Source organism: Macaca mulatta, chromosome 8 (assembly GCF_049350105.2).
Source record: "Macaca mulatta isolate MMU2019108-1 chromosome 8, T2T-MMU8v2.0, whole genome shotgun sequence".
Classification (NCBI taxonomy): Eukaryota; Metazoa; Chordata; class Mammalia; order Primates; family Cercopithecidae; genus Macaca; species Macaca mulatta.
In genome coordinates this window covers 106,005,604-106,027,045 of record NC_133413.1, presented here as the reverse complement: position 1 = coordinate 106,027,045, position 21,442 = coordinate 106,005,604, and the positions used below count along the sequence as shown (strand labels likewise).

At 36.9% G+C, this 21,442-nt stretch overlaps 1 long non-coding RNA gene and 1 other non-coding gene across 2 annotated transcripts in view; both read right to left on the bottom strand.

The window, feature by feature from the left end:
- Positions 1 to 21,442, bottom strand: part of LOC106999837 (uncharacterized) — a 550,889-nt gene that overhangs the window by 186,474 nt on the left and 342,973 nt on the right. The window contains exon 4 of the long non-coding RNA XR_013396931.1: positions 7,162 to 7,200. This is a non-coding gene — a long non-coding RNA (uncharacterized LOC106999837). The remainder of the gene's footprint in view (positions 1 to 7,161; positions 7,201 to 21,442) is intronic.
- On the bottom strand, positions 19,804 to 19,909 carry LOC114680447 (U6 spliceosomal RNA). The gene has a single exon (XR_003732673.1). It is a non-coding gene; the product is annotated as a U6 spliceosomal RNA (small nuclear RNA).

Below are 21,442 nucleotides of genomic sequence, written 5' to 3'. Positions count from 1 at the left end.
CTGGCAAATTTTCTACTACCAAGCCAAGGCAGGTTTTTAAATCTAGGCTGAGTTTACTTATTGATAAATAAAACCATGACATCTTGCAAGGTGATTTTGAGTTTGTGACTGAGTTCATACTTGGTTAACAAGTCTTAAGGAAATATGGAGTTCCTATTGGTACGGTGTGAGTTGCTAGGGCATTCTTTTTTATTATTTAAATTACTCTGATATGCTTCATTTATAATGTTATGAGTCATAAACTTGAATGAAGGGTTTTTTTTTTTTTTTCCATGGGCGGGGAGAAGCTGTGGAGCAGGTGGGTTTGGGTCCTACCAGTTGCTAGGAAGCATGGGAAGGCCTCATTGGTGACCCACTTTGCTTGCGAAGGCCGGGCAGTGAGCTGACAGGCGGCTTATGGGCCACCTGAAACAGCTTTGTGAGCCACTCATGGCTCATGAGTGAACAGGTGGGGAACCACTGGAGTGAGGGAGGAAGCTATAAAAATGCATGACTACAGAAGAGAGTTGGAACTGCAAAAAGAAGAAATCAGCTATAGTTTCACAGAAAAAAATGCAAGCATCAAGAAATAGATTCCGTGGATTCATAAGGGACTCTTCAAAGATATAAAGCAAAAAGAACTCATTCTTTTGCATTAAATAAAAAAGGAAAGGAAACCAACTGAGAAAATAATGGAATGGGGCTTTTAGCAAATGGCTGAAGATCATTCCATATAAATGAATGCTATTCAGATTACGAGAAATTCAAACCCCCAGAAAATAAACAAGGATAAAAAGGAGAAAGACACAAAATGGATAGGAAAATAAACAAAGGTTCTCGTAAGAGAAAGTGCTTCATGTTGCTAATTTTCCCAAGAGAACACAATCATTAGTGCAGCAGAAAGAGACTAAGAAGTGACGTAAGTCAAATGTACTAAATTGTCATTTAAATTCCTTTACCATTTTAAAGAAATATATAATCAACTTAAATATAAATACTCTATAGGCACAAATAGTGTGAATTTTATTTAATATTAAATAGTAACTTTTATAAATTAAACCTAACCCATCAACTGTCTTAGTAGTCTATTATTCTCTCCATTGTAGAGACATTCGACCTACAACAGTGAAACACCTTCTTTAAGGCCCAGGTAAGGCAATTATAGACAGACACTTTTCCCTTGGTTTCTCATTTTTAAAAAGGCATTGTATATGTATACAATGTGATGTATGTGATATTGACACAGTGAAGATCCATAGAGTAACAAAACAGAATAGAGAGCCTTAAAATATACTCACCCAAATATTGACCCTTGATCAATGATAAATGCCATATTATGGATCAAGACAGATTTTTAAAGATGATGGTGGAAAAACTGGACATCTAAATTAATTAACATGTGAAATCAGCTGCCTACTTCACACCAAAAATAACTACAAATTAAATGTTCAAATGTGAACTGAAAAACTATAAAGCTTTTAGAAAATGATAAAGGAGAATATCATCTATCATCATGATCATGAGATATATGGCAGAGACAGTGCTTTGGGTTCACCAAACCCAATATCCTTTTTATTGTGGACACTCTGAGCATATTTCCAAACCTCACTTATATTTCCCCGGGATCACATAACTGGCATCTGGCCATTGGAATTTAGGTGGAAGTGACTGATATACAGCACTGATATATAGGCCTGACTCCTGTAAAACTTTCCACATGACCCTCCTCCTCTCACATTATGTCTCTCCTCAGATGCTGGCCAAATGTGGAGGATCTGGTGAAGGATTCCAAGGTTCCAGGAGGTAATGGCACTACTGACTGGAAGAGTCTGGGTTTCTGAATGACTGCATGGAACAGAGCCCTCCTCACTCCCAACACTCTATAATATACAAATCTCACACAAATCAATAGAAAAAAAAGCAGGTACCCAAGGGGAAAATGGACAAACAGCTAACCAAAAGAAGGCATCCAAATGGCATATAAACATGTAGAAAGACATGAAACCTATTTAGTTATCAGTAATACACACATTAAAAGGATAAAAATATATAAAAGTTTAGTAATATCAAACATTGGCAAAAATGCTGAGCCATGGGAATTCACTGCTGGTAGAAGTGTTCATTGATACAACCACTTTGTAAAAGAGTTTGCCATTACCTAGTAAAAATAAAGGTATAAATACCCAATGATCCAACAAAATTAAACCTATATATCCAAGAGGGACTCATGCACATATACACCAGGATACATACCTGAAAATATACATCTAGAAGCAACCCATATTGTATTCCATTAATAATAAAACAGATAAACAAATTTTAGAAATAATCTACAAATGCATTCAATAACTGGTAAGTCTTTAATATTGAATAAAAACAAGCCATAAAAAATACACACAGCATTTTTCTGGTGCATGTAAATTTCAAGAATAGGCAAAACTAAACTATATCATTTAAGTATACATAAATAATAAAGAAAGCAAGGAAATCTTTTTTTTTTTAAGTCAGGGTAATGGTTACTTCAAGAAGTGACTAGTGGTTACACAGATGTTTGTTCTATAATGAGTTGTTAAATGGTATCTGTAAATTTCATGCACTTTTTAGTATATGTAATATTTGTAACAAAAATGAGGGGGGAAAAAAAGAGAGTAGAGTTGAGTGATAATCTATAAGGCAACCAAGCTAACATTATGAAAACTTAGGGGAGGTAAAAGCAAAACAGAAATCACCACAATGTAAAGAGAACAAACTCAATACCATAGAAAAAGAAGAACCATTATTGAAAAAGAGAAAAAAAATATATAGTGTCGTTTATGTCATTCAGAAACAGATGATTTTTTAAAAATCAACAATAAATAAATTTTGGTTTGGTCACAAATGACAACAATTTCTCTTTGGTTCAACTTCAAAATTCTAACTTTTACAAATCTCTTTTAGAGGCAAAATACACACAACATAAATTAAGTCAAAGGACAAACAACTCCTGTGAAGAGGAAATATTTAAGCTGAGATCTGAGGGATAAGTAGAAATTCACCCAGCGGAGAGTGTTCCAGGCTGAGGGAACAGCAAATGAGAAGGTGCAGAGGTGCAAAAGGCCCTGACCCTTGCCAAAAACTGAAAGGAGACCAGCCTGGCAGAAATGCAATGCCGACCTTCATCTGGAGAAGGCTGCCTGAAGAGGAATGGTGGAAGAAAACCAATTCTGTTGATTGTGAAGATTTTCTCCCATTCTGTGGATTGTCTGTTTACTCAGCTGACTGTTCCCTTTGCTGTATGGAAGCTCTTTAGTTTAATTAAGTCCTACCTATTTACCTTTGTTTTTGATGATTTTCAAAAGAAAATATAGAAATGGACAAAAAACATATGAAAAAATGCTTAACATCACTAATGATCATGGAAATGCAAACCAAAACCACAATGCCATACCATCTTACTCCCTCAAGAATAATTGAAAACTCAAAAATAATAGACGGCGTGGATGTGATGAAAAGGGAACACTTCCACACTGTTGGTGGGAATGTAAACTAGTACAATCACTATGGAAAACAGTGTAAAGATTCCTTAAAGAACTAAAAGTAGAACTACCATTTGATCCAGCAATCCCACTATTGGGTATCTACCCAGAGGAAAAGAAGTCATTATATGAAAAAGATAGTTGCACATGCATGTTTATAGCAGCACAATTCACAAATGCAAAAATATAGAACTAGTCTAAATGCCCATCAATCAACGAGTGGAAAAAGAAACTGTGAGATATACACACACACACACACATATCACATATATATCACACACACATATATATACACACATATATATATATGATGGAATACTACTCCGCCAAAAATAGGAATGAATTAATGCCATTCACAGCAACCTGGATGGGATTAGAGACTATTACTCTAAGTGAGGTAACTCAGGAATGGAAAACCAAACATCATATGTCCTCACTCATAAGTGGGATCTAAGTCATGAGAATGCAAAGGCATAGGAATGATACAATGGACTTTGGGGACTTGGGGGGAAAAGGGCAGGAAGGGGGTGAGGGATAAAAGGCTACAAATTGGGTTTAGTGTATACTGCTCGGGTGATGGGTTCACCAAAATCTCACAAATCACCACTAAAGAACTTACTCATGTAACCAAACACCACCTGTTCCTCAAAAATTTCTATGGAAATAAAAATTTTAAAAATTTTTAATAAAAATAAATACATAAAAGATTACTATTAAAGATTTAAAAAAAAAGAAATTCCAGAAGCTTCCGTTTTGCTAAAATGTTACTGGTTGGGTCTCGATGTTATCACCTCTGATAACTGCCACCTCCTCCCCACGGAGAGTTTTAAGGTGAATAGGAAATTTGCATTCATAGAGAAAAAAGTACAATGCTGGACACTAAATTAATTCTACCAAGATGTTTAATCTCTGGTTTCTGTGTTGCTGTAAACTTCATACATAGTCAACTAGCACTGAAAAGAAGGAAGAAATTGAAACGAGACAAAGGACATAACAAATTCTTTCCCTTGACTCTGAGTTTAATGCTGAACAACTATAAAAGCTATTGGTAGGACTTGGGTGTTCCCAAACATGCAGGTCCTACGACTACTGGGAGAGTAAGTGGGTTCCACCAGAACTTAAGTTATCCCTTTCCGACTGCAATGTCTATAGTATTTCCAATAATGTATTCAGGATTCAAGGCAATGCTTTTCCAAATGGGAGCAGACAGATTTTTGAGGTGTGATCTACTTATTCCCCTTACTGAAGAAAAAAATAAGCCCGACTCTTTATATTTACCTAAATTAATAAATTGTATTCTTATTGACAACGAGAATAATAGCTTTGAAGTAAATACACACACTGTGCTTTAAAAGTCCACTCTGTCTCCCTGCTTTATTTTCTACACAATACATACATTATTTCAGATATACATTCAAAAGGACAGCTATATACTGGTACTTTTAAAGAAATTATGCATTTTCTGGTGCCAGAACACTCAGATGGTCCATTTACCACTTCAGGGAACTTGCCACTGTTTTTTAAGCAGTGAAACTTTCATTTTCTCACTTTTTTTAAAATTCCTATTCTCTTTCATGATATTCACTAATACTATGAAATTATTCAGACATTTTAGAAGCCATTAAAAGTAGAGAAAATTTCTGTTCTCTATAGAATGTAGATCTTATATTTGTTTTTAAACCAAACAGGTATGTCGAAAAAGGAGGCACAGGGATTTACACTTCTGCAGTAACACGGCCTTCAGTTCAAAGCAGGCACACCAATGTCTAATCACTTTGACCAGTCACTTTCACGTAGGAGGCAGTCAAGGTCTGTTGGTTAACTGATTCATTAGTTAGTTAATGTAATAAGTTCAGCTTGCCTCCTTTCTTTGAGCCCCAAAAGTTCAATGGAAATGAGAAAAATATAAAGAATCCAGAGACTCTTAGATAGTAGGAACACAATTATCCCATAAAAAATGTAAAATGTCATCTTTTGTAAAAATTCTTTGCAAAGTAGTCGAAGATGCTTTTTCAGAACCCCAGATACTCTCTCAAGTTCATTTTATAAAATGTTTAACAAGGCTTCATCAAGAACTTACATAAAATATAAAATCTGGGAAATACCATTCTGGACATAGGCCCTGGCAAAGATTTCATGATGAAGCAAGCAATTGCAACAAAAACAAAAATTGACAAATGGGACCTAATTGAACTAAAGCACTTCTGCACAGCAAAAGAAACTATCAACACAGTAAACAGACAACCTGCAGAATGGGAGAAAATATTTACAAACTATGTATCCAAAAGAGGCATAGTATCCAGAATCTATGAAGAATTTCAACAAACCAACAAACAAAAAGCTAGCAATCCCATTAAAAAATGGTCAATAATCGTGAACAGACACTTCTCAAAAGAAGACATACACACAGCCAATGAGCATGTGGAAAAAAGGTCCACATAACTAATCATTAAAGAAATGCAAATCAAGACCACAATGAGATACTGTCTCACACCAATCAGAATGGCCATTGTTAAAAAGTCAAAAAGCAACAGGTGCTGGCAAGGTTGAGGAGAAAAGGGAACACTTATTCACAGCTGGTGGGAATGTAAATTAGTTCAGCCAATGTTGAAGGGAGTTTGAAGATTTTTCAAAGAACTGAAAACAGAACTACCATTCAACCCAACAATCTCATTACTGGGTATATACCTAAAGAAATAGAAATCATTCCAACATAAACATATCTGCACGCATATGTTCACTGCTGCACTATTCACAATAGCAAAGATGTGGAATCAACCTAAATGTCCATCAGTGGTGGACTGGATAAAGAAAATGTGGCATATATACACCATGGAATACCACACAGCCATTAAAAAAAATGAGATCATGTTCTTTGCAATAGCATGGATGGAACTGAAGGCCGTTATCCTAAGTGAATTAACACATGAACAGAAAACCAAATACCACATGTTCTCACTTATGGGAGTTAAACATTGAATACACATGGATATGAAGAGAACAATAGACACTTGAGAGTGGAAGGTGGGAGGAGGATGAGAATTGAAAAACTACCTATCGAGTACTATGCTTATTACCTGGGTGATGAAATAATCTGTACATCAAGTCCCCAAAACACACAATTTACCCATGTAACTAACAAATCTGCACATGTACCCCCAACCCAAAATAAAAGTTAGAAAGAAATAATAAAAATGAAATATATATGTGTGATTGATTCATGTCTACTTATGAATGTATCCACACCCAGATTTCTAGAAATACGTATACAACACAACAGTTCCAAAAGATTATAGGAAAACAGGAAGATATTTATGCTTCAGAAAACAAGATTTAATAAACATCTATTTAGCAACTATTGTTTTTCAGTCATAGTCTGGCTAGTAAGGACACTACACTGAGTAAATCAGACATAATACCTGCCTTCATAGAGCAAGAAGCAGATAATGAAAAGTATGAAGAGAGTAACAGGGATGAGAAGGGCTAAAAATGCGCCAGGGACAAGATAGGAAAGGCAGAACAACTTTTCTTGTTTTCAATAACATTGTGTTTCATAAAAATGACAGCAAGAATTATAATCATAAATTAGAAATTCATTATAAAAGTAGTTGAGATCTCATAAGTGGTTGGTGCTTTAAAAAGTGGTAAAATGGAAGCTAAGATTTACCTTACTGCATAATCCTTGAATCCCTCATGGTCATTGTTGCTGAAAAGGAAAACAAGAAAAGAACAGTAATGAGATGAAGGAATGGATGGCTAATTGCTTGAACTGATTGATTGGTTGATCTTGTCAAGGTGGAGTGAACTACACAGATGGTATGAAAAACCTTTTGAGTATCTAGTTACCAACTAAAAATAATTACCTCATCCTGGGTCAGCATTTGATTGGGTTCCAACTGGATGGCAATTTAACTATTCTAAGTCTCATCATACAACATCCTGCCAACAAATACTTAGAGATCATCTCTAGATGCTATTCATACTTATACCAAGGCTTTAGTGCAAACATATTTCCCTTTTTTCTTCTGTGCTCCTTTTACATATGTTGCTCTTTTACTAACATTTTGCTTTATCTAGGCATATCAACTTGTGAATAAATATATGTATATATTTTGTTTCCACAGTTTTAGGAAACAGGTGGTTTTTTTGTTACATTGATAAAGTTCTTTAGTGGTGACGTCTGAGATTTTGGTGCACCCATCACCCAAGCAGTGTACGCCATACCCAATGTGTAGTCTTTTATCCCTCACCCAGCCCCCATCCTTCCCCCTAAATCCCCAGAGTCCATTATCTCATTCTTATGCCTTTGCATCCTCATAACTTAGCTGACACTTATAAGTAAGAAATACAATATTTGGTTTTCCATTCCTGGTTACTTCACTTCAAAAAATAGTCTCCGGGGCCAGTCACGGTGGCTCACACCTGTAATCCCAGCACTTTGGGAGGCCAAGGCAGGTGGATCACCTGAGGTCAGGAATTCGAGGCCAGCCTAGCCAACATGGTGAAACTCTGCCTCTACTAAAAATACAAAAATTAGCCAGGCGTGGTGGCATGCATCTGTAATCCCAGCTACTCGGGAGGTTGAGGCAGGAGAATCACTTCAACCCGGGAGGCGAGGCTGCAGTGAGCCAAGATTGTGTCATTGCACTACAGCCTGGGCAACAGAGCAAGACTCTGTCAAAAAAAAAAAAGAAGAAGAAGAAAAAAAGAAAGAGAGAAAGGGAGGGAGGGAGGGAGGGAGGGAGGGAAGGAAGGAAGGAAGGAAGGAAGGAAGGAAGGAAGGAAGGAAGGAAGGAAGGAAGGAAGGAAGGAAGGAAGGAAGGAAGGGTATCCAACTCCATCAAAGTTGCTGCAAATGCCATTATTTCATTTCTTTTTTATGGCAATATTTTTCTTTTTTCTTATACTTTAAGTTCTAGGGTACATGTGCACAACATGCAGGTTTGTTACATATATATGCATGTGCCATGTTGGTGTGCTGCACCCATTAACTCGACATTTACATAAGGTATATCTCCTAATACTATCCCTCCCCCCTCCCCCCACCCCACGACAGGCCCCGTGTGTGATGTTCCCCTTCCTGTGTCCAAGTGTTCTCATTGTTCAATTCCCACCTATGACTGAGAACATACGGTGCTTGGTTTTCTGTTCTTGCGATAGTTTGCTGAGAACAATGGTTTCCAGCTTCATCCATGTCCCTACAAAGGACACAAACTCATCCTTTTTTATGGCTGCATAGTATTCCATGGTGTATATGTGCCACATTTTCTTAATCCAGTCTGTCACTGATGGACATTTGGGTTGATTCCAAGTCTTTGCTATTGTGAATAGTGCCGCAATAAACATACGTGTGCATGTGTCTTTAGAGCAGCATGATTTATAATCCTTGGGGTATATACCCTGTAATGGGATGGCTGGGTCATATGGTATTTCTAGTTCTAGATCCTTGAGGAACCACCACACTGTCTTCCACAATGGTTGAACTAGTTTACAGTCCCACCAACAGTGGAAAAGTGTTCCTATTTCTCCACATCTTCTCCAGCACCTGTTGTTTCTTGACTTTTTAATGACTGTATGGCAATATTTTTGGACAGAAACACTGTTACTTGGATTGTCAGGTGACTAAAGAACATTCTGTCAACAACAAAAATTAATTCATGATTAACATCAACCATAATAACATATTGTAACAAATTTCTCACAAACTGATAGCAAAAAAATACATTTATTGTATTCAACAAATTCTATTCTTTGTGAAATCTGGGCAATTCAGTAGTCATTCAAAAGCCAAAGTAGGAGAAAACTCAGATAGTTCATCTAATTAAGTTTAAAAAGCATGTTCTCTAATTCTCTGCTAGAATGTCCCCGTTTCTCTTCCTTTGGCCAATACAGCCAGATTAGGCAAGGGTGGGTTTGGTCTACCATCAGTCCTGAATACAAAAAGGGGAGACAAAGCATGAAATATTTACAACTGGGAAATATTTGCATTAGTGCAAATTGAGGGGCTTAGTACAGTCATAGACTTAGGATAAGAAGTCCTCTCTTACCATCTCACACCAGTTAGAATTAAAAAGTCAGGAAACAACAGGTGCTGGAGAGGATGTAGAGAAATAGGAACACTTTTACACTGTTGGTGGGATTGTAAACTAGTTCAACCATTATGGAAAACAGTATGGCGATTCCTCAAGGATCTAGAACTAGAAGTACCATATGACCCAGCCATCCCATTACTGGGTATATACCCCAAGGATTATAAATCATGCTGCTCTAAAGACACATGCACACGTATGTTTATTGCGGCACTATTCACAATAGCAAAGACTTGGAATCAACCCAAATGTCCATCAGTGACAGACTGGATTAAGAAAATGTGGCACATATACACCATGGAATACTATGCAGCCATAAAAAAGGATGAGTTTGTGTCCTTTGTAGGGACATGGATGCAGCTGGAAACCATCATTCTCAGCAAACTATCGCAAGAACAGAAAACCAAACACCGCATGTTCTCACTCATAGGTGGGAAGTGAACAATGAGATCACTTGGACTCGGGAAGGGGAACATCACACACCAGGGCCTATCATGGGGAGGGGGGAGGGGGGAGGGGGGAGGGATTGCATTGGGAGTTATACCTGATGTAAATGACGAAGTGATGGGTGCTGACGAGTTGATGGGTGCAGCATGCCAACATGGCACAAGTATACATATGTAACAAACCTGCACGTTATGCACATGTACCCTAGAACTTAAAGTATAATAAAAAAAAAAAAAATTGAACTGGGGAAAAAAAAAAAAAAGAACTCTCAAATTTTCTCAAAACTATTCTTTCTTACCTATGACAAAGTCCACCACTTAATCATGATGCATAGCAATCTGAAGAGGTAAAGCCTAGCTATGCTGTCTAAAATAATAGCTACTAACCACATGTGGCTATAAAAGTTTAAATTAAAATTAAATTAAATTTGGAATTGTTACCCAGATACACTATCCACATTTCAAGTATTCAGTAGCCACATGTCATTAGTGACCACAGTCTCAGGCAGCACAGAAGCTCATTTCCAACATCTCAGAACATTCTACAGACAGAATTGCAGAGCCTTCCTAGAAAGTTCTTCTCTTTACTTGGAAGAGAGAAAGTGAGTCTTGAACAAATCCTGTTGGATGTAAAAAATATATTTGTTTCTGTGTAATTGTTGCCAGCCCTCAGGATACATCCCCACCCTGGAAACTACTGTGTTACTGTCAGTTATTCCCTTTTCTTTGTCTTTCATTTCAAATTTATCTGCTTGGACTGCCCAGTCCCACTTCTTTGAGTTTTACATCTCAAAAACTTTACCACTATCCTTGGGCCAGGCTCAGACCTGCCTCCCAGATTTACCTACACTTTCTATCAGATCAGCCTGGTTCATGTTATATTTTCTCATCACAACAATACATTTTTACATTTTGAAAGGTTCTTCCTATGGAACTCAGTACACACCCATCCAGAGAAAAAGGTAGAAAGCAGACTTTTCTTTAAACAGAAGTAAGCCATTTCAGATCAAGTATTTTTCAGAGTTCTCTCCTCTTCATCAACTGTATCTACCCCAAATATCAAGTGAATACTTAGCCATAATATCTCAACCTAATGAGAAATAAATTGATGATTACATGAAAGTCAAACTTTTCCCTTAAGTTTCTTCACCTTGATATAAAGAAATAGAACTAAATTTCAGATTGTGTTCTTCTGGGCAAAGGTTTCTCTTATTCAAATATACCTTTTGAAGCCAGTCGAAAGGACTTGCTGATAAACATTTCAACACCACGCTTTATTACAACAAGTTATTTCTGTTGTTTACTATGTGGTTCGACCTTGATGAAAAGCAGATCTTCACCAGTGCATTTTTGTGCGAATTCCTTACCTTTCTGTTTACAAAAGAAAGTGAGGACCTTTCAGGGCTATTTGTCACCATGCCCTAGTAGCCAACAATGCACATTGTCAACTGCTTAAGGTTTCACTTCCTAATTAACTTTCCTAGAAGCATAAGAACGGTCTGAAAACACAAAGCTCTCCCATTAACCTTCCCTCATGCCACTCTACTCAGTCCTGGATGGATGATGAGTGTGTTGAACAATAAAGTCCTCCAGTGGGGTAGGAGTCATCCTGCACACAAAGAGAGTAATCTGAGAAAGCTTTCTGCAGAACAAATTAGTTATCTACTTCAGTTAGAACCTTTTTAAAGGATTACGACATTAAGACAGTCCTGCCCCAAACCCATGCATGAATGTTGAAGTTATTCTCAAACATATTTACTTCCTTCGTTCCCAAAATGAGATTCATTTTCACTTAATCACTAACAATATTTCCCAGCCCTTAGCTGAGAGATTCCAGATCACACATGCACACAAAATTCCAACGTATTTAGTAATGGGGAACTTTAAATAGAGTCATTATTAAAATAAGTGGAATTTTATTTTAAATCCTTGATTAGGCATTTGTAATAAAATGCACTCCACTAAAGAATAACTACTTGAATGTCCTACAATTATTGTGCTGCTGTTCCTTTTAATTGAAGGAAATTATTTTGGCAAAATTTTTAGGTTATGTTTTTTAAAAATGTAATACTGCAATCATTTTACTTTGACATAGACGCAGGGATTGTTTTGCCCATTTTATAGGAAAAGGAAATAAGGAACAGAAAAGTAAAGTCACAAACCTCACATTGCACAATCTGTCAGCAAGGAAATCAAGAGCACACTGACTCAAAATAAGGTACATGTGTTTTAAAGGAAATCTCTTATCCTAGCCATGTTAGCATACTCTACCTATCTTAGAGAAGAAACTCAGATAGTTTCCTAGGCAGTATGTTGTTATTCATCTCAGAATATTCCTAAATCTTTGCAATACTTTTTATGTTTTTATGAAAGGGAGTCTTGCCTTATCGCCCAGGCTGGAGTACAGTAGCACCATCTGGGCTCACTGCAACCTCCGCCTCCTGGGTTCAAGTGATTCTCCTGTCTCAGCCTCCCAAGTAGCTGGGATTACAGGGCCCACCACCACACCCGGCTAATTTTTGTATTTTAGTAGAGACGGGGTTTCACTACGTAGGTCAAGCTGGTCTCGAACTCCTGACCCCAAATGATCCACCCACCTCGGCCTCCCAAAGCGCTGGATTATAGGCGTGAGCTACCATGCCTGGCCAATCTTTGCAATACTTTTATAGCAACTAGAAATAGTGAAAGAAGAATAACCATGATATATCTGGCATTCCTTAACGCAGGATTCTGACTTCTTTCTTATAAGACCACTCATTTTTAAAACTCTGCCTTTTCTCTAGACCACATTCAGTCAACATTATTAAGCAGATAATGTATCTCAGGATACATTTCCAAAGCCATGATATCCCCAGCTCAACTGGGCTGGCTACACAAACCACCATTGATTACATACACATTTGCTTTCTACTACTAAAATTCACTTTGCATAGAAGGTAAAAAAAATTCAGGTAACTTCACTAGTTCTTCCAAATAATCTCTTATATCTACCAAAGAGAAAAGTAGTGAGGGGACCCTGAGTTTGGTAAATGAAAGCAGCTGGAAAACTGAAGACAATGCATACAAATTCCAGTAAGGAGTGATTGCCACTGGGTCTTATTGCCACGTGGTCATAAGGAAAAGCCCAACTGAAGTCCAGAAGAGCTAATCTCCCTCCTATGACTCAAATGTAAAAAAGAAATGCCTTAGTAAAGCTCCTGGGGACCAGTGGCTGGGATCAGCCCACAAAGCCTTTTCTGAGACAGCTCTTCTTTGGCAATTACTTATCCACTGAGTAGGAAATTTAAGGGCAAAGGTAAAATGAGTTAAGAAAACCCAGAAAGAACATTCTGATCTTGAAAGCAAATGAACATGGTCCTCTTCATTAAAGGACATTTAGAAAGGCTGGCTGTGTCTAAGTGCTGCCTGGTTGCTGCTCAAACATAGCAAACATTTGTACAGTGAAAGAGTCAATGACACTAATAATTTGTAATTCTTGTACAAGCAATCTGGGCACTTGCCAGGTCAGCTTAAGTTGACTATGACCAGGTTAAAAAGAAAAAAGGACTTTCAAGGACCATCAAGAACAAACTAGCCTGCTGCATATAAGAATCTGAACAATGATTTATATAAACATTATCATGCAGAATAGTGGCACTGATTTCTTACTTGAGCCCTTGCCTAACTAAATATATAAGAAAACAGGAATTCCCACCTGAATCACATGTTATTCCAACCTATACGCAAGATGTAAAGAGATAACCATGTGTAAAATTGTTGTGCGGAGCCTTGAACTAACCAAGAAGCAAAGGGAAAGGAGGATGAAATAATTTAGAATCATGTGGCTGATTAAATAATTGCCAAAATAAAATTTGCTTTCCAACATTAAACTCTTCTTCCCAATGGAAGTGCAGTTTGGACTGTAAGTTTCACCCTCAGATGTTCTTCTCTGCAGATCTGAAGCAGGTGAAATAAGTAATTAAACGAGAGAGAGGTCCCATGTTCTAAATCTGTGTGCAGCAAGGGGAGGAAGGCAGCCAAAAAAGAGATGCCTCTTTTCAGTGACAGTGACGTATGCTCGGTGTTAAGAGACCAGGGACGGACCAGGTTGGCTAATGGGAGGAGGAATCAGAATGCAGATGAGTTAGGCATGGTGGGCAGGTCACTGGACCCTCAATTGACCTGCCAATGAGAAGGCCTTGAGAACATTCAGAGGAAGGCAGGAATCCCAAGTGCAAACATAAGGTTAAGTTTGAAGCCAATGGGGCGATCTGATCTTGTACAACATGAAGGCATCAGGCACCAACTTTCCCTGAATGATTTGCTGCTGTGTCCGTGAGCTTCTGTGAACCCAATTTAGAACCCATAGCTCTTGTTAAGAGAAACAAACTAATAACCAATTATCAGTTTACCCGTAGAAACAATGTTGTCCACTACCAAGTGGGATCCAGAAAAGAGGTAGAATCAAATAGTGACTTCTGAGGTCAAGCAAAAATGTCATGTGCTAGTATAAACTGTTACTATACCTAACATCTTTTCCCTCCAGGAGCAACATAGATATATATCAGCTCACATAAATCAATAACCACATCCTCACATTTTACATAAAAATCATGACGGAGAAAGAAAAAGTCAAGGGTATTAGGATATGGGGTTTTGGAATTTTCAAGATATGAATATTTGCCCTTCACTATAATTTATAACTGCTTTTTATAAAAAGCACTCTGTGATGAAATGTAAATGGTGATTCTGAAATGTTGAAGAGAAACAACTGCAGGTTTTATGCAGGTGAACAATAACACAGAATTGTGTTGCTAGAGAGAGAAAGGAGGGGAGAACAAAAAGTAGACAGAACATGATAATGGCGTCAAAGGTCCAAAGAAGACGGACAAAACATAAGCATGTTATTAGTCACTGCTACTTCAGGCATTCTGCTAAAATCGCTTTGGAACTATTATATTTTAAAAATCACAAACTGTAATATCCCCACTGAAAAGTTTACCCATTTTAGTATTTCTTCTTGTAACATTGATCACCCTTTATTATATTTGCATGCTTAATGTCTCTCTTTATAGCTAGGTGCTGTGCTCTCTGAGGTCAAGTTCCTTGTTGACTTTGCTCACGATTATATTTCTGAATTCTGGCACTTTGACACTGTAAGTGCTAAATAAATAGTTTAGGGATGGGGAGGGAGGAAGGTCGGGGAAGGAAAAAAGTGAGAGAGGGAAGGAAAGAAAGAAGGAGGAAATGAAGAAATTACATGTAATTTTAAGTAACAATCAAGGTACTTAATGTCTAAATAGTATAACTCAATCTGAATAGAGTTATTTGTAAATGATTTGAGCGAGCTTCAACAATTTACATCCCCAGGGTTATGGACACATACATAAGAATTTAGATAGTAGGATGTAAAATACATTGTAAAACTTTTGAAAAGTAAGAATTCACAGGGGATGCCAACTTCCCATGAGTATGATTTATTTATTTATGTATTTTTGACTTCTAGCTTCAGAGGGTACATGTACAGGTTTGTTACATGGATGAACTTCATGTCACTAAGGTTTGGTGTACAAATAATCACCACAAAGGTGGTGAGCATAGCACCTGATAGTTTTTAAACCCACAACTCCCTCTCACCCTCCCACCTCAAGTGCCTATTGTTTCCATCTTTGTGTGCATGTGTATTAAATTTAGCTCCCACCAGCAAGTGAAAATATTCAGTATTTGGTTTTCTGTTCCTGCATTAATTTGCTTAGGAAAATGGCTTCCGCTTGCACCCATGTTGCTGCAGAGGACATGATCTCATTCTTTTTAATGGCTGTGTAGTATTCCATGTTGTATATGTACCACATGTTCTTCATCCAGTCCACTGTTCAAAGGCATCTAGGTTAATTCCATGTCTTTGCTGTTGTGAATATGTGCTATGTATTCACTGTGCTACGATGAACATATGCATGCATGTATCTTCATGGTAGAATGATTTATATTCTTTTTGGTATACACCCAGTAATGGGATTGCTGGGTCTAATGGTAGTTCTGTTTTCAGTTCTTTGAAAAATCTCCAAACTGCCTTCAACAGTGGCTGAACTAATTTACATTCCTACCAGCAGTATAGAAGTGTTCCCTTTTCTCCACAGCCTTACTAGTATCTGTTATTTTTTGACTTTGTAAAAATAGCCATTCTGACTGGTGTAAGATGATATCTCATTGTGGTTTTGATTTGCATTTCTTTAGTGATTAGTGATGTGGGGGATTTTTTCACATGCTTATTGGTTGTGTGTATATATTCTTTTGAGAAGTGTGTCTATTCACGTCCTTTGCCCATTTTTAAATGTGGTGGGTTTTTTGCTTCTCGAATCATTTAAGTTCCTTATAGACTCTGTATATTAGATGTTTGTTGGATGCACCGTTTGTGAATATTTTCTCCCATTCTGCAGGTTGTCTGTTTACTGGGTTGATAGTTTCTTTTGCTGTGCAGAAGCTCTTTAGTTTATGTCCTATTTGTCAATTTTTGGTTTTGTTGCAATTCCTTTGGGGACTTAGCCATAAATTCTATGCCAAGGCCAATGTCCAGAATAGTATTTCCTAGGTTTTCTTCTAGGGCTTTTTATAGTTTTAGGTTTTATGTTGAAGTCTTTAATCTATCTTGAATTGATTTTTGTATGTGGTAAAAGAAATGGGTCCAGTTTCAGTCTTATACATATGGCTAGCCAGTTATCCCAGCACCATTTATTGAATAGAGAGTCCCCTTTCCCGTTGCTAATTTTTGTCAACTTTGTCAAAGATCAAATGGCTGTAGGTGTGCAGCTTTATTTCTGTGTTCTCTGTTATGTTCCACTGGTCTACGTGCCTGTTTTTGTACCAGTATCATGCTGTTTTGGGTACCGTAGCCTTGTAGTATAGTTTGAAATCAGGTAGTGTGATACCCCCTGCTTTGTTGTTGTTGTTTTGCTTAGGATTGCTTTGGCTATTTGGACTCTTTTTTTATTCCATATGAATTTTAGAATAGTTTTTTCTAATTCTGTGAAAAATGTCCTTGGCAGTGTGACAGAAATAGCATTGAATCTGTAAATTGCTTTGGGCAGTATAGCCATTTTAATAATATTGACTCTTCCTATCCATGAGCATGGAATGTTCTTCCATTTGTTTGTGTAATTTCTGATTCATTTCAGCTGTGTTTTATAAATTTTGTTGTAGATATCTTTTACTTCCTTGGTTAGCTGTATTCCCAGGTATTTTATTCTTTTTGTGGCTATTGTAAATGGGATTGTGTTCTTGATTTGGCTATCAGCTTGTACTTTATTGGTGTATACAAATGCTACTGATTTTTGTACACTGATTTTGTATCCTGAAACTTTTCTAAAGTTGTTTATCAGTTCTAGAAGATTTTTTTGGCAGAGTCTATGGGGTTTTCCAGGTATAGAATCATATTGTCTGTGAAGATAGTTTGACTTACTCTCTTCCTATTTGGATGCATTTTATTTCTTTTTCTTGCCCACTTGCTCTAGCTAGGACTTCCAGTACTATGTTGAATAGCAGTGGTAAAAGTGGGCATCCTTATCTTGTTTCCTTTCTCAAAGAGAATACTTCCAGCTTTTGTGTATTCAGTATGATGTTGGTTGTGGGTTTGTCATAGATGGTTCTTATTATTTTGAGGTATGTTTCTTTGATTCCTAGTTTGTTGAGAGTTTTTAACATGAAGGGACATTGAGTTTTATCAAAAGGCTTTTCTGCATCTATTGAGATGATCATGTGGTTTTTAATTCTGTTTATGTGGTGCATCACATTTATTGATTTGTGTATGTTGAACCCAACTTGCATCCCATAAATAAAGCCTACTCGATCATCGTGGTAACTTTTTGATGTGCTACTGGACATGGTTAGCTAGTATTTCACTGAGGATTTTTGCATTCATGTTCATCATGGATACTGAAGCTTTCTTTGTGTTGTGTCTCTGCAAGGCTATAGTATCAGAATGATGTTGGCTTCATAGAATGAGTTAGGGAGGAGACCCCTCTCCTCTTTTTTTGGAATAATTTCCATAGAATTGGTACTAGATCTTTTTATGTCTGGTAGAATTTAGCTGTGAATCTGTTTCATCTCGAGGTTTTTTTATTTTTTTATTGGTAAAGCTTTTTTATTACTACTTCAATGTCAGAACACATTATTGGTCTGTTCAGTATTTCAATTTCTTCCTGGTTCAATATTGGGAGGCTCTATGGTCCCAGGAAATTATCCACTTCTGCTTTGTTTTCTAGTCTGTATGCACAGAGATATTCACAATAGTCCCTGAAGGTTTTTGTATTTCTGTGGAGTCAGGTGGTAATGTTACCTTTGTCATTTCTGATTGTGCTTAGTTGGATCTTCTCTTTTTATTAACCTACCTATCGGTCTATAAATCGTGTTTATTCTTTCAAAAAACAAATTTTGGTTTTGTTGATCTTTTGTGTGGATTTTTACATCTGAATTTTGTTCAGTTCAGCTCTGATTTGGGTTCTTTTTTTCTCCTGGCTTTGAGGTCGGTTTGCTCTTGTTTTTCTAGTTTCTCTAGGTGCAATGTTAGGTTGCTAATTTGAGATCTAATTTCTTGATGTAGGCATTTAGCACTGTAGATTTTCCTCTTAATACTGCTTTACCTGTGCCCCAGAGATTCTGGTATGTTCTACCCAGTAGCAGAATATACATTCTTCTCATCTGCACATAGCACATACTGTAAAACTGACCACATGCTCTGCCATAAAGTATCAATGAATTTTAAAAAATCAAAATCATACCAACCACATTGTTTCATTAGTTTCAAAGAGTTTATTTTTTATCTCTGTCTTAATTTTATTCTTTACCCAAAAGACATTTAGAAGTAGGTTGTTTAATTTCCATGTAATTGTATGGTTTTGAGATATCTTCTTGGTATTGAATTCTATCTTTATTGAGCTGTGGTCTGAGAGTGTAGTTGGTATAGCTTCGGTCTTTTTGAATTTGTTGGTACTTTATGGCTTAGCATGTGGTCAATCTTAGAGTATGTGCTGTATGCAGACGAGAAGAATGTATATTCTGTTGTTGGCTGGAGTGTCTTGTAAATGTCTATTAGGTCTATTTGGACAACTGTGAGTTTTAAGTTCAGAATATCTCTGTTAGTTTTCTGCCTCAATGATCTGTCTAATGCTATCAGTGAGGTGTTGAAATCTCCCACTATTATTGTGTGTTTACCTAAGTCTCTTCATAGGTCTCTAAAACTTATTTTATGAATCTGGATGCTCCAATATTGGATGCATATGTATATTTAGGATAGTCATGTCTTCTTGTTGAATTGCACCCTTTATTACTTTGTAATGTCATTTTGTCTTTTTTGATCATTGTCTGCTTTGTCTGATATAAGAATAGCAACCTCTGCTCTTTTTTTGTTTCCTGTTTGCCTACAGGTCTTTCTCCATGCATTTACTTTGATCTTGTGTGTGTCACTGCATGTGAGGTGGATCTCTTGAACACAGCAGACAATGGGGTCTTGCTTCTTTATCCAACTTGCCACTGTTATCAGGTATTGATCTTTTGTTTCCATGTTCAGCATTCACTTAAAGACATTCTGTAAGGCAAGTCTAATGGTAACTAACTCATTTAGCTTTGTCTTCTCTGAGAATAATTTTATTTATCCTTCTCTTATGGAGCTTAATTTGATGGGATATGAAATTCTTGGTTGGAATTTCTTTTCTTTAAGGATGCTGAAAATAGGCCTTCAACCTCTTCTGGCTTGTAAGGTTTCTGTCAAAGAAACTATTCACCTGACAGGCTTCTCTTTGTAAAAATAAGGAATGCTTCATGAATTTCTGTGTTATCCTTGTGCAGGAGCCACGCTATCTTCTTTGTATCATTCCAATTTTAGCATGTGTGCTGCAAAAGCAGGCACATGAATAAGACTTAAATTCTGTGTATACTAGGATGAATGAATCAACAGAATAACTTAAATGATGTGAGATTCAATTAGGGTAAGGACTATTTGGGTATTCATTCTCTTCTTGTATGTTTTTATGCTTCTGGAGAGTTCTTGTAAAAGAGTAAATTGACATTAATAGTACAGCAGCTGTTGGTAAACAATAACTAAAGCATCAAGTCTAGGGAGGTATCGTGTTAGGGTAAAATCACTGATTCAGAGACGTGGGGGTTTAACCCTAATAAATCCCATAATCTAACTAGGTTATAGTTTTTCCAACTGTTAAATGAAAATAGTAAATCAAATTATTTCTGAAGACATTTTGAATTATAAATATCTTTGTCTTTATACCTAAGTTTCATACTTTAGTAAGACTGCCAGAAAAGCAACAACAATAAATAGTATGTCCTCTTAATACACAGATATTTTTATAGTACTAATTCTTTGTGGCTGTTAGACAAAACTGTAAAGTTCAGGATTTAAAAAATAAAGTTGTTAAACAAAGGCTTAAGCATATTTTTAGCTCTCAGTTTTATGTAAATGTTCTCGCCTGATTATTTTCTCAATATATGTAATCACGTTTTTCTGTTTGAAGAAACTACCCAACTGAGCCAGAAGGCTTAGACAACAGAATTAGATATTTGATGTGTGACTTAAGAAAGCAAAATCTTCATGCAATGTGTCCCCTTGGATGCAGATGGTCTTTTATTGTCACCATTGTAATATGAGATGCTTGGCAATGTGCTAACGTGGTTACATCTTATCTTATCTGTTTATCACCACAATCCCTAAGAATAGAAATTTTCGTTCTCACAAATGTCCATCAGTGACAGACTAGATTAAGAAAATGTGGCACATATACACCATGGAATACTATGCAGCCATAAAAAAGGATGAGTTTGTGTCCTTTGTAGGGACATGGATGCAGCTGGAAACCATCATTCTCAGCAAACTATCACAAGAACAGAAAACCAAACACCGCATGTTCTCACTCATAGGTGGGAACTGAACAACGAGATCACTTGGACTCAGGAAGGGGAACATCACACACCGGGGCCTATCACGGGGAGGGGGGAGAGGGGAGGGATTGCATTGGGAGTTATACCTGATGTAAATGACAAGTTGATGGGTGCTGACAAGTTGATGGGTGCAGCACGCCAACATGGCACAAGTATACATATGTAACAAACCTGCACGTTATGCACATGTACCCTAGAACTTAAAGTATAATAAAATAAATAAATAAATAAATAATAAAATAAAATAAAACATTTAAAAACAGAAATTTAAAGAGCTTCAGTAACTTGATCATGGTTACACAGCTAATAAATGGTAGAACTGGGCTTTGAACCCAGGTCCAAACTGCTTTTCAATCTGTGCTCCATGCTGCCTCCATGTTCTCTCTCATGTTTCAGCTTACTGAAGAGCAAAGAGCCAAAAAAAAAAAAAATTGGGTCCAAATTGTTACAGAAAGTCCTTGAATCACTGATGGGTATTGCTACCAATAGC